Source organism: Eumetopias jubatus, unplaced genomic scaffold, assembly GCF_037043125.1.
Source record: "Eumetopias jubatus isolate StellerSeaLion01/CBP00866 unplaced genomic scaffold, mEumJub1_p1.0 scaffold_5, whole genome shotgun sequence".
In the NCBI taxonomy this organism is placed as follows: domain Eukaryota; kingdom Metazoa; phylum Chordata; class Mammalia; order Carnivora; family Otariidae; genus Eumetopias; species Eumetopias jubatus.
In genome coordinates this window covers 129,398,204-129,421,600 of record NW_028274811.1, presented here as the reverse complement: position 1 = coordinate 129,421,600, position 23,397 = coordinate 129,398,204, and positions in this window count along the sequence as shown.

The following is a 23,397-nucleotide window of genomic DNA, read 5'->3' as shown; positions in this document are numbered from 1 at the left end:
TTGCTCAAGTCCATTTTAGTTGGGTTTTCTATTACTCACAGCTGAATGCATCCTAGCCGATACAGGTTACTTGGTCTTTCTTTTCCATGTGACTGGTTTTTGCCGAGGACTAATGATTCATCCTATTTTGTCCTGTGACTGATAATGTAAATTCATATTTGAGAGCAGAAACCAGAGTGGCTTTCCTCTGCTGTTGTATAAGTAGATCTATATCCTCACAGGCCCTCTCCTTTTCCAAGGGAATGCTGATTGGGAAGTCTGTTCACATGGATGACATATGTCAGCTGCCTGTTTTGCTTTACAATGAATGAGAGGTCGGCCTCTGCCAGGCTGCAGGTCAGCCAGGGGCTGAATGAAGAGGGCTCCACTCTAGGCACTAACACGGCTGGGACCGTGACTTTCTCAAAGTTTCTATTTGTTTTAGAAAACAGCCCTTTGTTTTTGCTGATTGGTTGGTGGGTTGGACTGGACGGTTGGTTGGTTGGTTGGTTGGTTTGGCTTATAGGCAAGTCCTAGCCTACACACAGAACTGTGAGACCCACCTGTGCACAATATTATCTTTGACTAGTGGCCTTTACTCCTGTTTTAACCCACAATTTGATGCAGAACATGGAGTCTCTTCAAGGTTCCTGGCGCCCACCTGCACCACTATTTTCCATAGCATGTTCTGGGTTTCCTTCCATCCACATGGCTCCATTCTCTATCTCCTAGAAATTCACTGACCTTTCTTACCCATTGGTGGCCCATCTTTCTTCCCCTCCTCCTGGTCTTCTCACTACGGGTTAGCTATTTCTGTCCTCTTTTCCCCAGTGGTATTTGAGAAATGTCAAAGGGCAAATATGTGCTCAATCTTCTATCTTCAAATTGAAGCACATGTGTTACAGAGGATGTTCCATAACCCCTGGCATATCACTTCTGAAGGAATGCATCACACACTAGTAACATCAAACCGAGAATGGGGTCAAAGTCAAAATCTGAGTTTGGGATTTAGTTTACCAAAACTCCAATAGTTTGAACATCTTGGTTTTTTTTTCTGGACTGGGGAGAACTGATGGCCTCTGTCTTCATATCATGGCTAAGGGCAGGATTTGGAAACATTTTGCCCCTAAAGATTGCGTGAACTCAACTAAGAAAACACTGGCTATGTACAATGATGATCGTGATCTTTCTAATTTGTCTCAAGTAGGTAGCCTATCAGTCATAGCATTTATTAATTTTTAATCCAGCTACATAGTTTGCTGCTGGCCTGTAAAAATAATACATGAATCTGCAGAGGAGGAATAAAGTTGACGTAGTCTATGAAGCTTATAAACCCAGCCCCCGTCATTGCAACAGAGTTTGACAAATGGATCTTATGGAAACTCTCTTTCACTAGCAATGTTACTACAGCAACATGAACATTAGGCCTGATTTTAGGAGAAACTAATCTCTAAATTTGAATCCCCATGATACTCAGGTGGATAGAGGAGATATAAGAGATTTTCTGAAGAACTGTTTTTAAGTTTCTAGGACTGTAATTTATGAGTTATTCCAGCTTCGGAAGTCCATTTCACAAATTTACCTGGGAAGGAATCTGAGGATTGGACACTGACCATGGAGCACAGAGGTCAGAGAATGCCACAGGCCATGCGGCAGCTCTATAGGACACGTCAGCAGGAAGCGAAGGATAGTGTCTGGAATTGTAGGTGGATCCTTTTACCTCCTGCTCTAATGAAGCACCTCCTAACAACAGAGGATGTAGAAGACCCAGCTGGCAGCTAGCCTCATCCCTCTTCCTAAACAGTGAGCCACGGATGATTCCTTCTACCCTAGAGGGTCAGGTCCCCAGGGTTCCTGCAATAACCCCCCCCCCGGAAGTGCCCTACCCTGGTGGCAGCAGCAGATAGCTGTTCATGTCATAGCACGTCTGCCTTCCACCACACCGTTCCTCAGGGCTCTGAGCTGAGCGGCTGGCTTCCGCTTCAGAAATCTAGTGTTTCTGGGTTGCCTGAGTGGCGCAGTCGGTTAAGTGACCGACTCTTGATTTCAGCTCATGTGGTGATCTCATGGTCATGAGATCGAGCCCCACATGGGGCTCCACACTCAGCCCGGAGTCTGCTTGAGATTCTCTCTCCCTTCCCCTCTGCCCCCCTTGCCCTTGCTCGCTCTCTCTAAAATAAATAAATAAATCTTAAAAAAAAAAAAAAGAAAGAAAGAAATCTAGCATTTCTGGTCACTTCTGTGTTTTACAACCCGCATGAAACATGCCCAACAGGAAAACCATTTCATATTCATTTTCTTTTTCTATAAACACCCACGTGTATTCATGATAAGTAGAGTTTTAACAAAGCTTCTGTGAGAACAGTATAGATGCAATACTAAGTAAAGATTTTTTTAAATCAGCCCTTTAAAATGTCTCCAGTGTGGACATATTTTAAAGCTCTCCAGGTGAGAGAGCAACTACTTATTTGCAAGGTTTTGCTCGGCACTTATTCCCTACAGTAACTTGATGGCACCTATTTATCTCATTACTCTTTAATGGATAATAAGACATATCTAAAAGAGAAAAGACCACACAAGAGGAAATTCTGCATGGGACTGTCACAAAGCAACCTAGGCGGAAAATAACAGACTATTAGTGAAATGCTAAACTGGAAAATAAGTACCTGAACACCACATTCGCAATGTACATAGATAGAGAACAAACACTGAACTGTTTAAGCTCTCATCAATCTAAAAAGAACACAGAAAATATCCAAAACAAGGCTGGAGACCCATTAGAGTTTAAAAGTGTTCGCTTTCAGTTAGTTGAAGTATTTTCCAGGCAGGCTTAGATTTGTTTTTTTGTTTGTTTGTTTGTTTCAGATTCTCATTGTAAGGCAGTTTTCACAGCAACCGATAATTTTTTTAAATTTTATTTTATTATGTTATGTTAGTCACCATACATTACATCATTTAGTTTTTGATGTAGTGTCCCATGATTCATTGTTTGCGTATAACACCCAGTGCTCCATGCAGTACCTGCCCTCAATACCCATCACCGGGCTAACCCATCCCCCACCCCCCTCCCCTCTAAAACCTTCAGTTTGTTTCTCAGAGTCCATAGTCTTCGATAATTATTCTTAAAGCACATGCACGTGTGTGTGTGTGTGTGTGTGTGTGTGTGCGCACGCGCGCACGCATGCACACGTGCACGCACCTTGCAAAGTGAAGAGCTTGTTGTAGTTCATGGCCCTGCTTACACATGATCAGGATGGCAGGAGCACATTCCTGGAAGGTCTCTGCTAACTATTGCCTTTTCACACCCGTGATTCAAACTGTTCAGTCAGCTAAAATGGATAACAAGTGACCTGGAGCAAATTACAGGAATTTGCAGGACAAGCTCCAGAAAGCACTCGGCCAAATGCCTGTGCAGTTCTATTAGACAACCCACAAATTCTTCTGGGAACGGTCCAGAGGCCACTTTGACAATGAGCATTTCTGATTCAGGGCATCTTTAAGCCCATCTCAAAGTGAACGCAGAGCATTACTTGAGAACTGAGTCACTTCCAGGGCTGAGGAGTGGCTGTGTTTTTAATTTATCTATTGAACTTCAGTCATGATGAGTAATAATCCTATAAAAAATATCAGTTCTTCACAGGAATGTCAATACCTGAAGTCGGGTGAGTGGTTTGTGGGCTTCCACGGAGGACTCACACACACCCGATTTTAAATGCCAAACAAAAAATACCCATAGACATTTTACAGTCATGAGAATACAAGAGAACAGTGAGACTTTGTACCTGCTTTTTCTGTTTGTTATTTTCATTTTCTCTGGTAAGCACACTAAAATATAACTCATAAATATGTTCTTGATTTATAAGAGCTAGGAAAGTGGAGCGTTCCTTGATTGCCTTTCTTCTCCCATAATTGAATTTCTGCTCGTGGTGCTGCTCAGAGGAAAGGGAGGGGGGGATCTGAAGTCCTCGGAACACTTAACTGATCATACGTCCAGGGCTTCCCACAAGTCATCTCATTTAACTCATAAGCTACCCTAGGAGATAGCTGGCATTATTGCTTCAGTTCTACAAAGAGGCTGAAATTCAAAGAAGCTACTTAGCTTTCCAAGGTCACAACATTAGCAAGTTTTATATAATCTGTCTGACTTCAGAGACAATGCTTCTCCCTTGACCTTATTTCTTTGAACCAACTCAAAGTATTAACTAAAAATGCTGAAATGGTGATTTTTCTTCTTGACCTTCCTTAAAGATGAAACCAACATTGGTTGTACTCTTATAAATGACATTATGTTACATTAAGTCATGAGAAAAATCAAAGAAACTCATTGTCTCCTTTTGGGTTTGTTTGGTTTTTTTGTAGGTGCAGTTTGCTTCTTTGTTTTATAGATTGAATTCAAGATTAATTCTCAGACTACTTCCGAGATAACCCGAAGTAATTTACCAGCTGGAGTGTAATGTAAAATATGACATTTGTTTCAGAAATAGAACTGAGTTGATCATCCATTCATTCAGTAATTCACCAAGTATATACTACACCAAGCACTTACTACGACTAAGATTAAGCCATCATTACAATTAAGTATTGAGTAATGCTCTAGCAGTAAGAGGAAAGGGGAAATATGTTACAGTACAAAGTTTGCATTTCCTGAACAGTTAAAACTATAAATTTCACCCTAGAAATAAAACATTCCCAGAACAAAAATCATGTAACAAAAATCTCAGCTGAGAAAACTAAAACTACCATCTTGCAAAAAACAAGACATGCTGTTCAAATGGACAACACTGAATCAATCCTCCACACACTTCTGCTTTATAGAAATTAGAGTCTTGGTCATCAAACAATGTGGATAAGTAACTGGCACAAGAAGCATTTCTGAACTCTCAGACAATAGTATAAGTTTCTAGTCCCAACATTACATGGGGAAAAATATCTTCACCCTAGAAAATATATTTTTCAAAAGTGAATTTGATGGAAGAGGATACCAATCACCCATTTTTTGAAGGCTGTTGTAAACATTCAAAAACAAATATGTAAAATATTTAATATAAAATAGATATATTAGGTATTGATTATTTAGTTTTTGTTTTGTGGGGCTTGAGTGACAACTTCTCAAGAAGCAGAAAGAGGGGGAAAAATGCCTCAGACATACACAAATAGCGCCATCCGCTTCTTTGTGATAGACCCTGATTCCTCCAGCGACCTTCCTGACTCCACCCACTTCTTTATGATTTGGAGTTGAGAAGGAATTGAATGTAGTGAATAGTTCTTCACAAAAATGCAGGAAGATACCAAACACAGAGGTAATATAGTGATAACATGAGGTCTCTGTTTCATGATTCTTTTCTTCTTAAAATAAGACTATCTTTCTTGGACCTCTCCCAACTTAATATTCTGGTAGCATTTGGCATCTTTGACAACCCCACTGTTTTTTAGAGCCTGTCCTCAACTGCTTTTAGGATACAAGTGCTTTAGTGATTATCTCCTTCCCTTTGGGACCACTCCTTCCTCACTCTTACCCTGGCTTCTCTCAACCACGTACGAGGACTGTTAGGGCACAGTACCTCCATCTAAAACAAAAACATTTAACACTCTGCTCTGCTCAGTCTGTGCTCTTCTTGAGGGAACCTCATTCATTTCTCTTGTTTCCACTGTCGCCTCAATTATTGTATGAAGACTCTCGTAGAGTCGCAGCTGAGACTGTGTCATCTGAGCTTTCTGTTTGCTCAGCAGATATTTAATGGGCTCTCACCAGCATCTCAAACACAACATGGCAGAAACAACACATTTTCTTGCACTGTGCCTCATCCTGCACCTTATGCATCAGGCAATGGCACCCCCATTCTTCTAGTATGCGGAAAAATATTTGCGTATATTATTAGTTTTACCTCAACATTTTCTAAAAAGGTAATGTTTTAACCCTATTTTGGTAAACACCTCTTTGGGAATCCAATAAAAGCTGTGTGCCCTTGTGGTGGTCTTGAGAATGAACCTCTCAGATCTCCAACTGCCGAAGTGTCACTGACCAACCACCCCAGCTTCGTGCTTGGAAACAGAGCTGCTGCATTTGTGCCCCAGCTACGCTTCTGACAGACTGTGCCTAGAAAATTACTAAACACAGCAGGAATACTAAGGTATGGCCATTCCTGGGAGAGTAGGGACTCCTTCGACCAGTAATTTGGCTGGAGGATTTGCCCATGGCTTTGCTGAACCTTCTTTAGGTGGCACAGCATTCTAAAAGTCTTCCACCAAGCTTCCTTTCTTCTTTCCTTCTGTGAGGGTTCTCCCAGCCCCTGCCAGTTCCCTCCCCATTCTCCCCCACAGGCATTTCCCGTTATGAAAATTCTTAAATGTTTAATAGCACATTGTCATCCGCTTGTTGGGGGATGTGGGCTAACAGAATTATTTTCCACTTAAACTCACAATTGCACTCCCACAAAATTTGACACACAGCTTTTGAGGTTCATGCATCCCCTCAGGTCACCCACGGGACTTGTAGGGGCCCCTCGGCCACCATTAAAAACTCTGCCCTGAAACCTGCTTTTTTGATTTCTACTCCCACTGCCTTCCCTTTATATCTGTAATTCAGGCTTGTCTTCATCTTTCATCTGACATATAACACGGTCTTATAATGTATATTTCTCCTCCCAAATGTCCTTTTCAAATTCATTATTCATAATCCTTTAACTTTTTTCTAAAAGAAATATAATCTATTTTTGCATCACTTGCCTGTTCACAAACCACCATTACAGGATAGCCCACTGGCCAAGGTCATCTCTGCTTCACCTAGCCTTTCTCCTCTCCATACTCGTCACCCATCTTCAGGCACAAGCGACTTTTGTCATCTCTTAGGTTGCTCCCGTACCTTAAACTGGTCTTTTCCCTAGTCCTGCCAGTTAACGTTATCCTTTTAGGCCCAGTTTGAAAGCCACTTCCTCCCTGAAGTCTACTTTCTACCTTTAGCTCAGTGTTCATCATAAATGGTTTTGTGAGGAGCTGCCTTCCCTACTACATCGTAGATTCCATGCTTTCCTCCCCACAGAACAGTGCCTCTCCAGTAGCAAGCGCTCAGTAATTATTCATTGACCTGACCCACACCCAAATGCCTACAGAATAAACTCAATGCTCATCGCACTGTCACTTAACACCCTTCATAATCAAGCTGCACACAGCACTTACTCAACCCATGGCAAGGTCATCCTCAAGAAACCTCACACAAAGATGTTTTTGTGCCAGCAAATTGACCACCATCCAGTGTCTGAAAGCCTCAGAAACCAAAAGCGGATCTTTTCCATTAGCCAAACTCATGAGGATAATGTAGGAAACCAGAATGCCAGTTTATTATTTTATAGTAGGAAATTCTTGTGGTAGAGACTAAAATATTTAAGACATCTATGATCAGTCATTATCTCTCTGTAGACAAATCTAAAAGGAATGCTAAGTTATAATCAAAAGAATGCTTGGTGAGTATAGAAAGAGAAGAAAAAAAGTGAGGAAGAATCAGATTAATTGAATATTTGATAAGATCATTCAATCACTTATTTGTTCATCTAATTGAGTAGCTATTCATATCTTCTGAAGCTGACATCTGCCCATGTGGTGCTCTTACCAGTAACACCAAAAGACTAGAAATCATTTGGATAAAACTCCCTTCCTCTTAACAGACTTTGATGGGGATGGCCAATTTTCATTTATTCCTTTTAGAACACCCATTCATTCTGAATACCACTTACTGGTCACTTTACTCTGTGCTGCTAGATTTTCATTTAACCCTCCATTGAGTGAGCATGATATATCATCAGCCAAATTGTAAACTCTTTGAAAACAAGGATTTTGCCTTATAGAGTAACAGTTCAGATAGCTATTATGCACTTACAGAAAGAGGGTAGAGGATGGGTCCCCACATAAGATTACAGCCCCACCTGGCCAGCTAGAACTTCTAGAGCCTGCCAAAGCAGCTCTTCTCCTATGGGAGGAGATTCCCTCAAAAGGCACTTTTTTCTTTCTGCTGTTGTCTTTCCCCAGTCCCTCCCTGGGACTCTCTGCCATGTATGATATTGCAACATCTAGAAGACTCTTCCTGGCCAAGTAACCACCCCCCTCAACCCTGATGCTCCTTCCATCACTACAGGTTTTTCCGCCATAGTCCAGGATTAAACCCTACTGGCCCCATCCCTTGCCCCATCTTCCACCTCTGCCTTACCTCTATTCTTTAGCCTTTCCTGCTGCCTTGGTAGTCTCTATGGTCCTTCCCAACCATATGTTTCCTGTGTCCTAACCCCAAGCTCCTCATCCTCCACCCCATCTGTGTCTGTACCCAAAATGAAATTCCATGCTCTTGCTGAATGTGTTGCCCTTAGAGCACCTACACCCACTCTCCCCCCCCAAGCCCAGCTACAGGGAGAATCACCACTGGAGGCCCCAGAAACATAGTGATAATTGCCCTTCCCAAGGAGCAGAAGGTTACTGGGTCATCCAATTAGGACAAGTGTCTAGCTCCATTCCCTTGCAGGAGTTGCATTTGTGGGAAGACTTTGGAGTTCTCCCCACCACATGATCAGCACCTTGGCCAGCAACAAAGGAGCCCCTTGCTAAGGAATGGGACCAGTGGATTTTCCAAGGCCAAGGCCATGGGGTTCAGACCAGAGATGACCAAGTCATGAGACGTGAGTTCCAGGATGTGAACAGAGTCATGGCAAACCACCGGGTGTTCCCCCGGAACAGGTGTTCTGTGATGCAGGGCAAGGAGAGGCTCTAGGCAGCCCTGATTTTCACATGTTCATCCACTGGTAGGAGCTGAAGGCGGCACACTAGGTCTGAAAGGCCCAGCTCCCTCCTGCCTCTGATGACTCTGGCAGCAGCATTCAAGATTACGGGCAAGGAAAGGACAGATGAACTCAAAAGAACGTGGAGGCAGAAGGGAAAGTGGAGGCTCTCTAGACCCCACCATGAAGAAAGAGAACCAGAGTAGGAGGTTGTTGACTTCAGCCTTAACTAGCCTCAAGAAACACTCTCGGTCCAGCCTACTCTCCAAACAGCTCTACTCTGAGAATCCAGGTGTGGCTGAAGCAATAGGAAGTCGACAGGAAATGGTCCTTATTTCTCATGCAGCCTAAGGTCAGTCTCTCTAACTGTTGCACTTCCTGGCCTTTTTCTCAGGGAGACTGAGAGAGGATGAGACTTCTGAGAAGCAGCAAAAAGAAACAATGCCTTTTGAGGGGTTCTCTGCCCACAGGAGAAGAGCTGCTTTGGCAGCCTCTGTAAGTTCCAGCTGGCCGGGTGGGGACTTACCCTCTGCCTCTCCAAACCTGTCCCCTATTTCAGGATTCATTCAAACTTGCCTGGAGTCATACAGCTAATAAGAGGCAAAGCCAAGACTTGAACTTGTTTTGTCGAACATATAACCACTATACAGTATTACCTCTGTAAAGGTCCAAAATTTTTTTTTATTATTTTAAATACATCTTAATGAAAACCTTTCAGAAATGGAGCATACATTTCCACAGACTCAAAAATAGGGAAAACTAAACACAGCCCCTCATTTCTACACCCTAGTCACTGAACAAAAACAGTGGCTGTCATGGCATGATCCCAATTTAACTCACACATCTTCAAATGAACTCCCCTAGCCCTTGCCGATGGGTGAACATGAGGAGAAGGAAGAGGAACCTCGGTTTGCCTGCACCGCTCTCTTTACACTGACTTGGTTCCCCCCTAAATGTTCAGAACCATACATATTTGGACTTGTATACTATACAACTGGTTTCCACCCAGCACACTGGCCTGTAGCACCCCACTGAGTTCCATAGTGCTGCTGGCTTCATGCCCGTGTTTCATTGTGCAGGCCCCTCTTCATACAAATACATCTTCCCAAGAGTGGCGTTGTGTCCTGAGCTTCCTGGCTTCTGGCCTGGTGGTTCTTCCTTGATGGAAACCCTAATGGCCAGTGATCTCTTCTAAGTAACGTGTGCCAACCACGTTGAGCTTCTGTGATCCGGATTTTGTGAGAAGCCTGATGTTTGCTTTCTGTAACGACTTATGGAAAGCAGTTGCTGTTAAATCAGTGTTTTCCTTTTCTTTATTTTTTTTTTCATTATTCTCTAATTGTTTGGTCTTTGGTGCAAACTTGTTTTCCTTCATAGGGTAAAAACTGCTTCATGATAAAATGTTTTATTTTGAGCTTATAAATATATTTTATGCTCAATTTTAACATTTATTATTTTGTGCCCTGGAAAACAGCATTTTGGCCAGATCTTGATTCAGGATTGTTATCATGAATACACAATATTTTATTCTTATATAAAATATGGTTCCATGTCTAGAATTGGTTTTTTTATTGTTATTACTTCTGAACTTAACATTTCACTGGCTCTGACCACATCTCTAGCTATTACTGAGACATTTGCTTTCTCTTCCTGTCTCAGCACACTGCTTCTCATCTGAAGAGCAGGGTAAGCCAGCCTCATGTGTTTGTTAAGAAGCCCTCATCCAGAAGATCCAATAAATCTGAGAGAAGAACTAAGGAAGTAAATACATGGTTTCATTTGGGGCAGAGTTTCTGAAGTGAGGCTTTTTAATACTTACTTCTGAGCCAGACCTGTGTTTTAAAGTTGATATTTTTCAGTGGAAGATGTAAGGCAGATAAGCGGGATATTACATTCCTTCGGTAACCACACGGCGTCCCAAAGGATGAAGACGACATTTGTTTATTGACGACAGACCAGGGTTCCTGAAGGCCATCATCTACCTGAGGCCCTTCCTTGATAAACTCTCCCTTCTAGTGTCTGAGAAGAGTCTAGTCTGAAAAGACTCTCTCATTCCTAGTTATGCTGGTGGTATCTTCGCTGGGCAAAAATGTGTGAACAAAAAGGAGAGAAATATAATATGTAACCATTACAACCTTACTGTCAAAACCAGAGTTCCGTGAGCAGAGTGGTTATTGACTTACTTGCGAAGCTTAACTACGTGTTTTTCCAATTCGTTTGGGTAATGTTGGGCCTGGGAAATGTCCCCTCACATTTCTTTTTTGTCGTGGTCACCCCTGATATCTTCCTTCACGGGTCCTGTCCGAGAATGCTTGTCATGCCAAGTAGAGGCAAGGGTTCCAGTTAGGGCCCTCTCCGAAATATAGCAACTCCCGCTCTAAAATACCATGACCAAAGATGAATAAGCCCCACGGCCAAGGATTTACGGCCAAAATTCTTCCAAATTACATTGGATAACAAACAAACCCTTCTGACTCAGAGGACCTCTAATTAATTAATTATAGGGCCCAACTAAAATCATTTTTGGCAGATATTGTCCAAAATGTAATTGGGTCATATTCAATTATCTCATACAACAGGTACATTTATTTAGAAGCTAAAATGAGTATGTCTTTTAATTAATGCATCCTGGAGGTCTCACCAGAACACTGCTTTGATCAAAAGTGTGTTTATCTGTGGGCACATTAACCAGGTTTTATGTGGTCATTGAGGGGAACTAGAAACAATTGCTCAACAATTGTTTACAGGCCCAAAGCTTCTTCACATGCTCTATAGCATAAGATTTTCAGGACTTAATTAATCATTTTCTTCAAGTACCAGAAAAGCCCCAGAACCAGTTCCTAAGAACTACGCTAGTTTCCTGCATTTGGCCTCCATGCAGTGGTCCAATGGCTATCAATCCAAATAGACAGCATATTTTGCCTACTCTCATTTCATAAAGTAGTATAAAATGGCCATCTGTTTATTTTTTATTTCCAAAGAACATACTTCCACCCTCGATTGCCATACTGTCTCTCTTTAAAAGACAGTGTCCAAAATACAACACCAAACTGTCAGCTGTCTAATTCTTACCAAAACTTTAGGTTTAGAAAAGCAATGTCCATGGACAGTTATTTAGAATATATGACCCAGCGGCACATAAAGTCTATCCTTTGATCAAACTTGACAGCAGAATGCAGAGAACAGAATCAAGTGGTCTTGGCTTCTGCAGGACTGCCTTCCCAACTGTACTGTAGGTGCCAAGCCCTCGGCTTTGATCGAGAGACCGCAGAGGGGAAGGCTTGCAAGACCAGATGCCACACTTGCTGTAAGAATTTCACTTGAAGACACTGCACTTGCAGTCACTCAGTGCCCGTTATGAGCCTACCAGGAAATGCACTTTGGAATCCATGCTAACATAATCTACAGGCACCCGAAGAGATATAAACCTTGTTAAAATCACGGGTGTCGCTGACTCTGGGCTGCAATAATGGGTAGGTTCCTCCAGTCCAGATATCAATATGATGGCACCTGGAGGAGCTCCTTAACTCAGGACTTTATGGATCTATTAAAACGACCAGTGGGAACTATATACTTTATACTATATAGTAAACTTGAACCTCACTTATTTACAATGACTGGGAATTCTGGACAACGGAGTTGTGGTATCAGTTACCGGACCTTAATAAAAGGCTTGGCTGCCTGGGACTTTGAGAATCACTTTGTTTTCTTCCTCCTCCTCTTGCCTTGTTCCCATCCTGCGGACGAATGTGCTCTACCACCATTCTTGCCCCACTCAGGGCTGAGCTGAAATTCTTTCTTGTTTCTGAGCACTTTCTTGTGAGATTCTGTGCTGTTGCTCATGTTCATGTCGCAGGAGCCTTCAGCACTTACTAGCTGAGGAGGGCACCTCTGCAGGTGTCCTCTGCCAAGTCCATTTACGAGCCCACGGAGGACAAACTGCCTCTTTCTTTCCTCGGCGTCTCCAATCCACACCCTACATGAAGGCAGGTTCTGCTGGCCCAGCACTGACACAAACGAGACGGTTTACTTTTGCATATATTGCCTCGCAAAAGTAATTTTCTACTGAGTCGCACATTGAGTAGAAAGCTGGGGCACCAAGGCAGACTCCAGCTAACTCTCTAGGAAACCGCATCCTTGGCTGCTACAGCTCAGGAGGGATCCTTGCTGAACAACCTTACTTATAGCACAGTGGAAGGAGCAAGGCTTTTGGTGCCTTTGGACTTGAATTTGAATCCTTACCTTGCCTCTTACTAGCTGTGTGATTTCAGGCAGGCTAGCTAACCTCTCTGAGCCCTGGTTTGTTCATTTATAGATAGTACTCACCTTGACAAGGTTGTAGTAAAGGTTGCAAACTCCGGCTTCTCTTGAAGAATGGAGGGGGGAGGGGAGAAGAAAGGAGGAGGAGAGGAGAGGGCACGAAAGAGATGTATTTTTTTCACTAAGAATGAAAAAGCACATCTCCCTCTTTTCCCTTTGACTCTCAGAAAACTTAAAGAGATAAACTGAATATTCAGTTTGAAGAGTAGATAAAAATCTTCTGACCTACAATTTTGAATGCTTATTTCTCCTGGATCTTTTGTTCCTACTTTTACCTATTCCTGGGTCCTCATTTTTAAGTCATGTTTATGGTTCATTATTTTGTGTGGATTCTTTTTATTGATGTGGGGTTTGAGCTTTGCTTGAGGTCTGCAGAACATCTCAAATCTTTTATGGAATGAGATGTGATATACATATTATATATATATAATATATAATATTATATAGGTATATATATCACATAGGTATATACAGATATATATATACCTATGCATTACTGTGTTTAGAGATATTGCTATGAACATTTTTGTGGAACTATACAATAATATATAAAGCAATCTCACACCCTGTCTTACTTAATCCTCCCAATGACCTTGTAAAATAGACATTAGTAAGTCCATTTCTGAGAGGAGGCAACCCGGGCTCTATGAGTGGCCTTCCTCAGATCACTTAACCTCTGGCAAGGGTCAGAATTTGACGTGCAACCCAAGTTTTTGAGATCTCAGCCCAGTGTTTTTTTCTTCTGCGTCTGAGCTGCCTCTCCAGAATATGAGCCATTTCAGGTTTGCTGCTGGGCCTAATAAATAACACCCATAACAACAGTGCACGTTTATTGTGCACCTGCTATGTGCCAGGCATTTCATATGCATTATCTCATTTAGTGCTCCCTACAAGCCAATGCTAATAGGGTAATAGTCCCTTCTAAACTATGAACAACACAAAGGCAAGCTCCCCAAGGTCAAGGCCAATAAGGGGAGGACTTGGGATTTGAACCCAGGCTAGTACAACTCAGGAGCTCTCACTCTTACCCACTACCCTCTACATGCATCAGTTCTGTCACCAAGAGACACTTCCTGAGGGCAACGTTCAAAGGACTCTGGACTTGTGTGATGTCACCATGTGGCTGTGACAGAAAGCAGACAGCAGCAGCAGGCTGTCCCCGCTTCCTTGACCTCTTGCCAGAAGGGAGCTGGCTGTAAGTGGGCAGCCGGACAGCCTACACCACTAACCTGCCACGGCTCATTAGAGTCCCAGGCTCTGTGATCTCATTCGGTTCTGAGAGAAAGGGTCATGATCACCACCTTTGTGTCCCCCAATTCATGCTTTCCTTTAGGGTCAACCTGTGCCCTGTGATTTTCTTACCATTCTCTTTGCTGCCAGCCTTAAGACTAACACGTATGGTAATAACAAAACACGCGTTCTAGGGACCGGCCCTTAGAAGCATCCTGGGACTGTTTTTGGAAGTATAATTATTACCTTGAAGTCTGTTCTTTTTATCTTTTGAATTTATTCAGCTTTAGAGCCTCTTGTCTTAAGATAGGCTTTTAGGTTACAATAAACAAGGTTAAATATTTCTGGAAGTATTCAAAGAGGGAGTGTTTTTTCATCTTAATATATGCTTTTAATGTTAGAAGGATTATTTTATTTTCTCTGCTGCTTGTTGCTCCTCTCACCTGAAGCTCCAAGTTTGTCTCTGTTGCTCTGTCCCTTGCTCCTAGCAACACCTGAGGTCTGATCTCCACCCTCTACTGGATCCCTGATCTTAGGCAGCTCCCCAGCTTCTTGAAGACTTGATTTTGTTAAGCTTCTTTTCAATCATATAATGAGGATAATAACCACCCTTTCCACCCATTGGGTTGTTAAGATTTGATGAGATTTTGTAGTGCTTCGAAAACCATGTGTTATTGCATCAGAATGTAAGATCGTCACCGTGTCAAGCATCATGCCTGACAAAGGATGCGTGCTTAAGGGACACGCCAGCATTCATCACAAAGGCATTTGGGCCTGTGGCAGTTATCTGGAAGGACACTAGGAAATTCTATAACTCTGTCCCTTCGCCTACCTGTCATGAATCATGGGCATTGATTTTGGAAATGAGGTTCTGATGACCAGCATTTTTACCCAAATCATCACAAATAAGTCTGTAGAGATGGAACAGGGTGTGGGAGTGCAGCTTCCTTTTTTAGTGACATTTTTCATTCTTCTCAAAACAGGAGTCAGTGAACTATAGCCAGTGGGCCAAATCCACCCCATTATCATACTTCCCACAGGCTAAGAATAGGTTTTACAATTTTAAATAATTGGGGGGAAAAATCAAAAGAATCACATTTGTGCCATGTGAAAATTATATGGAATTCAAAATTCAGTGTCTATAGTTTTTCATTTTACCAACAAAAAATTTTGTGAGAATTTATTTTTTCTTATTCTGTAAGTACCTACATCACTCTCTTGATTTTTGCCTGTTGGTCTGCAATGCCTAAAATCAGTACTATTTGGCCCTTTACGCAGAAAGTTTGCTGACCACTGTCTTAAAGCACTCATTCTGCTCTGGAGTCCAAGGGACTCAAAGGTCCTCATCAATTTGAATGCTGCCATGCCACCCAGAGACTTCATTTGTGCTGAGACTCTACGGGAGAGATGTTCTATATACAGAGAAGACTGAGGCTTGGGGACTGAGAGAGCAGATGGGTCCATTTAGGACTCAATCTGGATGGGAATGGCCAAAAAAAAGGAAATGTGGCAGTGAGAAAAAGAGATGTAAAAAGCTAGCAGTGGAAGAAGCCAGCTCGTCAGTCCCCTTGGAGATGTGCCCACATACAAGGATGTGGTGTGTGAGGTCTCACTGCCCTGCGTGGGCAGTCTGGGCACTGGACCCAACACCATTCACTCTCTTGCAACAGAGGGCTCTGATACTTCCTCCAGGGAGACAGGAGGGAGTCTGCAATGCAGAACACACAGCACTTGGGACCCCCTAGTGCTCCACTGGAGTTTTCTCCGGCACCACCTCCACCCCTCCCTGCCCCTCCTCCACTCAGCCGCTCATCTTCCTCTCTCAGGGCAGGTTGCTCCCAGCCTCCAAGAACGGCAGGCCCCCTCAGTCTCGCCTTCCTTCCAGGCCTTTGGTTCCTCTCATCTCCTGTGCTTTGTCCAGACTATCTCGCATCCCAGCACTTACAGTCTGACTTCCTTGAGGTCTGCGAGCAAGTGTCCTCCTGGGGGTGGTGGGAGAAGGATGGAGATGAGGGTGGTGATGGGATCAGAAATGACCCCTGAGCTCTCCTGGCCCACGGAGCACTGGGGACCATGGTGGTGCTGTGAGCGTCCCCACTGGCCGTCTGGAAGTACTGCCAAGTGCTGCCATCTCTGGATCGATTTCGCACACATGGGAAGACAGCCATGGCTGCGGAAAGTGGGGCCAGACTCACGACAGAGGGGAGAGATCAAACCAAGAGGCATAATCTCCCTGGCACCTGCCAAGACCCAGGGCATGGAGCTGAGTTTGGCAAAAACTGAAGAGGTGACCCAGGAGTGACCGTCACTGAGCCACGTGGGACAAAACCCAGTCTTGCCGTGGTTCCGGGCATGCTCAGCCTGAGGCTGTCCAGTCGTTATCAGGGCTTTACCTCGTGCGCAGTTTACATTTGCTAGGTATGGTGCGCAAGGTCAAAACATCAGTGAAGGGCACCTGGGTGGCTCAGTTGGTTAAGAGACTGCCTTCGGCTCAGGTCATGATCCTGGAGTCCTAGGATCGAGTCCCACATCGGGCTCCCTGCTCAGCGGGGAGTCTGCTTCTCCCTCTGACCCTCCCCCCCTCTTGTGCTCTCTCTCTCTCTCATTCTCTCTCTTTCAAATAAATAAATAAAATCTTTTAAAAAAAATCAGTGAAGCTACTGAATGCAGCTTTGCAAAGGGCAATGGCAACTAATGACCTGCGCAAACGCACGGAACGGCCCTTTGATTAGGGAGGGGACTCCCGGGGGGGGGGGGGGGGAGGGAGGACCTGGGAGGGCCACTGAGCCACCTGTGCAACCAAGGACAGAATGTCCCTGACGACATCCCTACACGTGCCCTTTCCTGGGAAGAGTCTATTGTAAGAAAACGAAAGCGTATTTCGCCTCCAACTTCTTTAAGCAGAAATGAAGTCTTAACGAGTAAAATAACCCTGATTAGCACAACACTGCGGAGAAGCCTCAAGGGTCTGGTTTCACGGCCCCGCTGGACTTTCACTTCAGGCAGTTAAGCGTTCCCAAGAAAATCCCTTCTCTTTATGTGGCTTTGTCAGCTGCATCACTTTGTGAAACAATTTTTGAAAGAGGAAACACAATAACCCCCCACACTTGTACTGCTCTTATCTGTGACGCCTCTTGCAAGCTCCGGCTAATCTTTCATGTGCTTAATTTCTCCCCACCCCCAAGCCGCAACCATTAAATTAAAAATAATAATAACAATAATAATAATAAAGACGGAGAGGGGGAAAAAAACAGACGTCCGTTGTATTACTCAGCAAGAGTGGGTGATTTGTAAGATTCTAAAAATCCTTCCAGCCTTGCTTATTTTGACAAAACTACTTAACAGTTCAAGCAATGAACTACAGGGCATAAAAGTATAATCTGCAGAGAAAAACTTAATCCTCTACAGTAACCTATTTGAATCTCCTCAAACCCATTTCAGTGTGTAGGCCTGGAGAATTAAGTCAATTGTTTGATCTGAGAAGAAAGGCAATTAGGGCTCTCTCTTGATCTTTCTGGTTGAATTCTAGTCAGGGGCAGCCACTGTGCTCAACAGCTCCATTTGAGACCCCTATTATTATAATAATAGAGGTGAGCATTAGCATTGCTACAGTTAAGGGTCTTGCTGCATTTTCATTATGAGTTGTTTTATCTGGGAGTTTTCTATTGTGATGGGCTAATATTCAGCATACAGATGATTAGCTAGCTGTGTTTTTTGTTTTTTAAACTTCATTCAAAGCTTCTTCCTTAACCAGACAACTATTTCAGTAGGAATGAGGGAAAAGTTCAAGAAGCAGCTATCTGGGTGATGGGACAGCTGTGTTCATTCACCGTTGGGTCACTGGCAGAGATCTGACAGGGGGTCTCTTCAAAGGGATGTCTCTGGGGCCTGTGACGGTGGAAGACGGAGATGCATAATCTAGTTGGGGTGCTACAGAGGGAGAACTGGGGGTTCTGCCCTCATTTGCTTACAGCAGCTCCCAAAGTCCCAAACAGGAGCCGCAATCTAGTTGGAGGTGCCAACTGGAGCTGTGTTTACATAGTACAATTATATGAGATTGGATAAGATCATTAGTCCATAGCAAGGGATATTGGAGAGGGAGTTGCTATTGGAGATTATAAGATCAGGGGACTACCACCTGTCCCAAGCCACCCATTTGGTGGCGTCACTGATGACCATGCCTCTCCTCGGGCTTCTGTGGCTCTGTCTCATCATCTAGAATAAAACTCCTGAAGCTATTCTTTTGTCTTGTCCATGTATGTGAGTCCCCCGCCTTGGAGAGGGGTGAAAGCAACAGCTCCGGGAAGACAAGAGAGGACGAGCTAGTTCCTCTGTTTCCTGCAGGGTTCCCCTGCGCTCGTGCTGTCCTGTTCTAGCCTCTGGCTCCTGACCAAGTCCAAGTGTCGGAGGTCCAGAGAGGGTGCAGATGCTGTCTTCCAAGGGGTCATTTTCTCTGCCTCGGCCCGAGAGTTCCTGCAGGAGGGTGCTTGGAGCAAGCCGGAGTTTTGCTTTAGGGTAGCTGAAGCTTGTGGAATAATGGCAAGGAGGAGTCTGGTGTTTTTTATTCCGTCGATGGTGACAGAGAGCCCAACGGTTCAGTGGTAATTAACGATGGTGCCGCCTGCCAGGAGCTGGTGGTCTAGCAGGGCAAGATGTGTGAGTCAAGAGATTTTAACAAGATGGCATGACAAAGGTGATTCAGGAAGGAGCCCAAGGATGTACACTTAAATTTAAGGCCCAAGGAAAGGCTTGCAGGAGATATAGTTCCTGAGCTGATGCCCAAAAAGTAAGTGAGATAATCAGCAAGGAGGTGGCCTATTTCAGGCAGTGCAAAATCCTGGAGGGGAACATAAAATGTGTTTAAACATCTGCAAACTTTTCAGTCAGGATGGAGTCGGGGGTGGGGAGACGCAGCAGAAGCGCCAATGTCTGGTCGCGAAGGAATTTAACAGCCTTTATCTTTATTTTACAGGTAATGGGGGATCCATGAAATATTTTAAACAGGATAGTAACATGAAGAGATTAACCCTTTTGAAAGAGAACAAGAATGAGAATGTATTTGTTTTCCATTGCTATATAACAAATGACTACAAAGCTGCCTTAAAAACACCCCTTGCCTAGCCAAACTGACAGTAAAATTAACCACGTGCAACTACCTATTACCCCCAAAGAATCTGAGAACTGGCACTGCTGAAATCATTATTCCTCGGGGGAGGGCTAAAATTACCATATTTGCCACAAATTTTGAACCTAAGTCTAAAATCAAGCCTTTAGATCTCATACGGAGGATAAAGGGAAAAAGAAAACAATGCCACAAGAAGGCAGTGCGTCACATCCAGAACGTGTGACATTCTACGGAACGGCAGGCCAGGCTTCTTCAACCCGTTATGAAAAGAGGAGTGGAGGAATGTTCTAGATTAAAAGTGACTTAAGAGGCATAAAAACCAGAGGCAATGTATGAATCCTGCTTGAATAATTACTTGGACAAACCAGCTGTACGTTTGAATACAGACTGGTTATTAGGAGTTAGTAAGGAGTCTTTGATGACTTTGTCAGGTGTCACAGTGGTTGAAAAATAGAATGATTATGTTTGACCTGAAAAGAGACTTTTTGTCACAGGGAGGAGAGTCAACAGTCACAGGGGCCAACTTTATTTCCCAAGATCAAACTGAGGTTCAATCTCCTGCGACTCTCACCCTTCCTCCAGAAGGAATGAGTCACTCTCTCTCTCGGATCCTCTGTCTGGTACCTTACACACATGGGTGTATGTGTTTCCTTTTCGAAATAGTGAACTCCTTGAGGACAAAGACTCTGCTTTAATCTTCCATGCCTAGGATATAGTCGATGCTACAAACACTGATAAACCCTAGAATGAATGTTCCCCAAACCCCTAAGTCAAAGGTAAGAATTTACTCTATTTCATGGTTGTTACATTTTAACATCATAAAATAGAAGAGTAGGGCATTTCTGAACCATAAAGAAACCTATCAAAATTAAATAAGGAATATATCAGCCCGTGTTCTTTTTTATGTGGTTGGGCTGGCAAATATTGGATTTGGGTTGTTCAGTGCCTGCCTCAGAATTAATTGTGTCAGTTGAAGTGATGCTAGCTGCTGTAACAGATAAGCCCCCAAATCTCAACAGCTTAACACATTGCTGTTTCTCACTTATATGAAGTCCAAGCAGGAGCCCCCCCCCATCAAGGGAGGGCAAGTGGTGGGGTGGGGGTAAAGGCTCTGTTCCATACAGCCATTCACATTCTCCCTGATGGTGGCTTTCAGTCACCCTCCCTGATTACCGACATCTAGTTAGTAAATTGGAATAAGAGGAGCTCTTGACATTCGAGGGGTGGGAACCAGCCATTCAGCCTCATTTCAATGCAAAGAAGCTGGAATGTGGTCCCCAGTGGGGCAGGGACTTCCTGACAACAATTCTACAAGAACAAAAATCCTTGGTGGCCAGTTAAGTTTCTCTCTTCCACAGGTTGTTCTCTTAAATGTTTTGACATTTACACAAAAGAAATATTATAATGCCTAATTTTGTTATTTCATCCCTCATAAAATAGAAGAAATAATAAGGGTCTAGTGAAGAATCTGGGGCTAGTAGCTATAGGGAACTTGGCTGCAACGCTTGAGTAAATATGTTGTTACTCCCAGTTCAGAACATCTCATGAAACCTGAGTAATTCACAAGGGGACTTCTTCATGTTGTAGAAGGTAACTGTAGAGAAATGTCACAAAAACTTTACAAAACTTAAAGAAGATGATAAAAATAATTCCGAAACAGCCCATTGGTTTAAGACAAATCTTACCTAGAGATGAAATAGCTCGGATGAGTGTTGAGTTCCTTCTCTGGTATACATTTACCTCAGGTGTGAAGCCTATGGTTTCAAAGTGCTACGTCACTGGAAGGGTGTTCTGTCTCCAACATGGGAAAGCCGACGTTCTCCTCTGTAGATGTACAAATGCCACTGAAGGCTTTGAGTCCACGTCTAATCTGTACTTCAGCTCAAATATCCTGGGCTACAAAACCACATGTCCAACTGCTTATTCGACATCTCCAGAGACATTCCTCAGGCCCCTCAAGTTCCAACAGCCAACTAAGCTCAACATTTTTTTCTAATTCTGCTTTTCCATAAATAGTTTGTAACTCGATTGTACAAAGTTTAGCCTGTTCTCTCACTTCCTTTCTCTCACCTCAGTGGTTCTCAGCCTGGGGTGATTTTGCTCCCAGGGGATATCTGGCAACGTTCAGAGACATTTTCAGTTGCCACAACCGGGGAAAGGGATGCTAGTGGCATCTAAAGGGTAGAGACTAGGAATGTTAACTAAATACCTTACAATGCACAGGACAGTCCCTCCTGCCCCCAGTGAAGAATTATCTAGTTCAAAATGTCAATAGGGCCGACAGTGCTGAGACAGAGAGACCTTGTCCTACTTCATGTCCTGTAGGTTCTACCGCCTCTGTAACTTTCAAGTCTCTTCTGTCCATTCCCACTGCCATGTTACAGTCCTTCATCACATCTCCCATGGAACACAAGAGGATCCTAACCCATTTTCTTGCCACCCAATCCTGTTGCTCCTTTGGAAGGACATGTCCTCCCCCATCTTGCAAACTATCTGTCATCTTTAAGGTTCCCAAATATTAACCCTTATGTGAACCTTCCTGTGTGACCTACTCTCCCTCCTTCCCCTCCAGTCTCAGTTGGAGACCCTCTGTCTTGTAGACACACCACCACTTGTTTCCCAAACTGGACCGAAGTGACCTGTGAGAAGGAACCTTTATATCCAGCCTCCATGAGTAATTAACACAGCACAGGTGACGTGACGTAACAATGCACACTCTCACTGGCGCTTCTCGTGATCAGAACTAGAAGGTAAGAAGGCTGGGCTGGGTTGGGTAGCAGGCAGGGTGGACACTGTGGTCAGAGTGGCCTACTACGTTGGTCTATGTGCCTAGTTACAGAATTTGGCTGCTGGCCTCATTATTGCTCCATAGAGCCCCTGGAGCTAACCTGCCCTCACGGTGTGTTTGATGTGTTTCACTGAGAAATATTCTAGTGTCTTATGGACTTTATTTCTTCAGGTTTCAAGAGCTATTAATATGGAGAAAGAAAATGAAAGAGGCCAGACTACTACAGAGAGAAAAAGCCAAGGTCCGATAAAAAGTACCAAGCAGTATATTGGCTTTGGCATTATTTTGATGCATATGGAAGACTAGTGAAAGTGCTTGTTTAAAAAAAGTTCAGGGGCGTCTGGATGGCTCAGGCAGTTGGGCGTCCGACTCTTGATTTTGGCTGAGGTCGTGCTCTCAGGTCCTAAGATCAAGCAAGGCCCATGTCGGGCTCTGCGCTCAGCACGGAGTCTGCTTGTCCCCTTTCCTCTGCTCCTCCCCCCACTCATGATCTGCGCACACTCTCAAATAAATACATAAAATCTTCCTTAAAAAGTTCAAATATTTTCCCTTGTAACATTTTCAAGGCCACTGATGAATCCAGCAGTCCTTCCCTTCCAGTCCTGCTATCTACAGGGGGGAGGAGCACGACCCTTCCCTTCCAGTCCTGCTATCTACAGGGGGGAGGAGCACGACCCTTCCCTTCCAGTCCTGCTATCTGTAGGGGGGAGGAGCACGGCCCTTCCCTTCCAGTCCTGCTATCTGTAGGGGGGAGGAGCACGGCCCTTCCCTTCCAGTCCCGCTATCTGTAGGGGGAGGAGCACGGCCCTTCCCTTCCAGTCCCGCTATCTGTAGGGGGAGGAGCACGGCCCTTCCCTTCCAGTCCTGCTATCTGTAGGGGGGAGGAGCACGGCCCTTCCCTTCCAGTCCTGCTATCTGTAGGGGAGAGGAGCACGACCCTTCCCTTCCAGTCCTGCTATCTGTAGAGGGGAGGAGCACGGCCCTTCCCTTCCAGTCCTGCTATCTGTAGGGGGAGGAGCATGGCAACCTTTTCCTACAGGTACTATCTTACCTTTATGATTAACAATTTAAGAACCGTAGAGAGGTCTTCTCTCACTCCTCTAATACATGTGTGTACACGTGTGCAGCATTATTTATTGCTTACAACCTATACATCTTTCATTAGTCAATAAATTCCAGTGCATCCACAACTG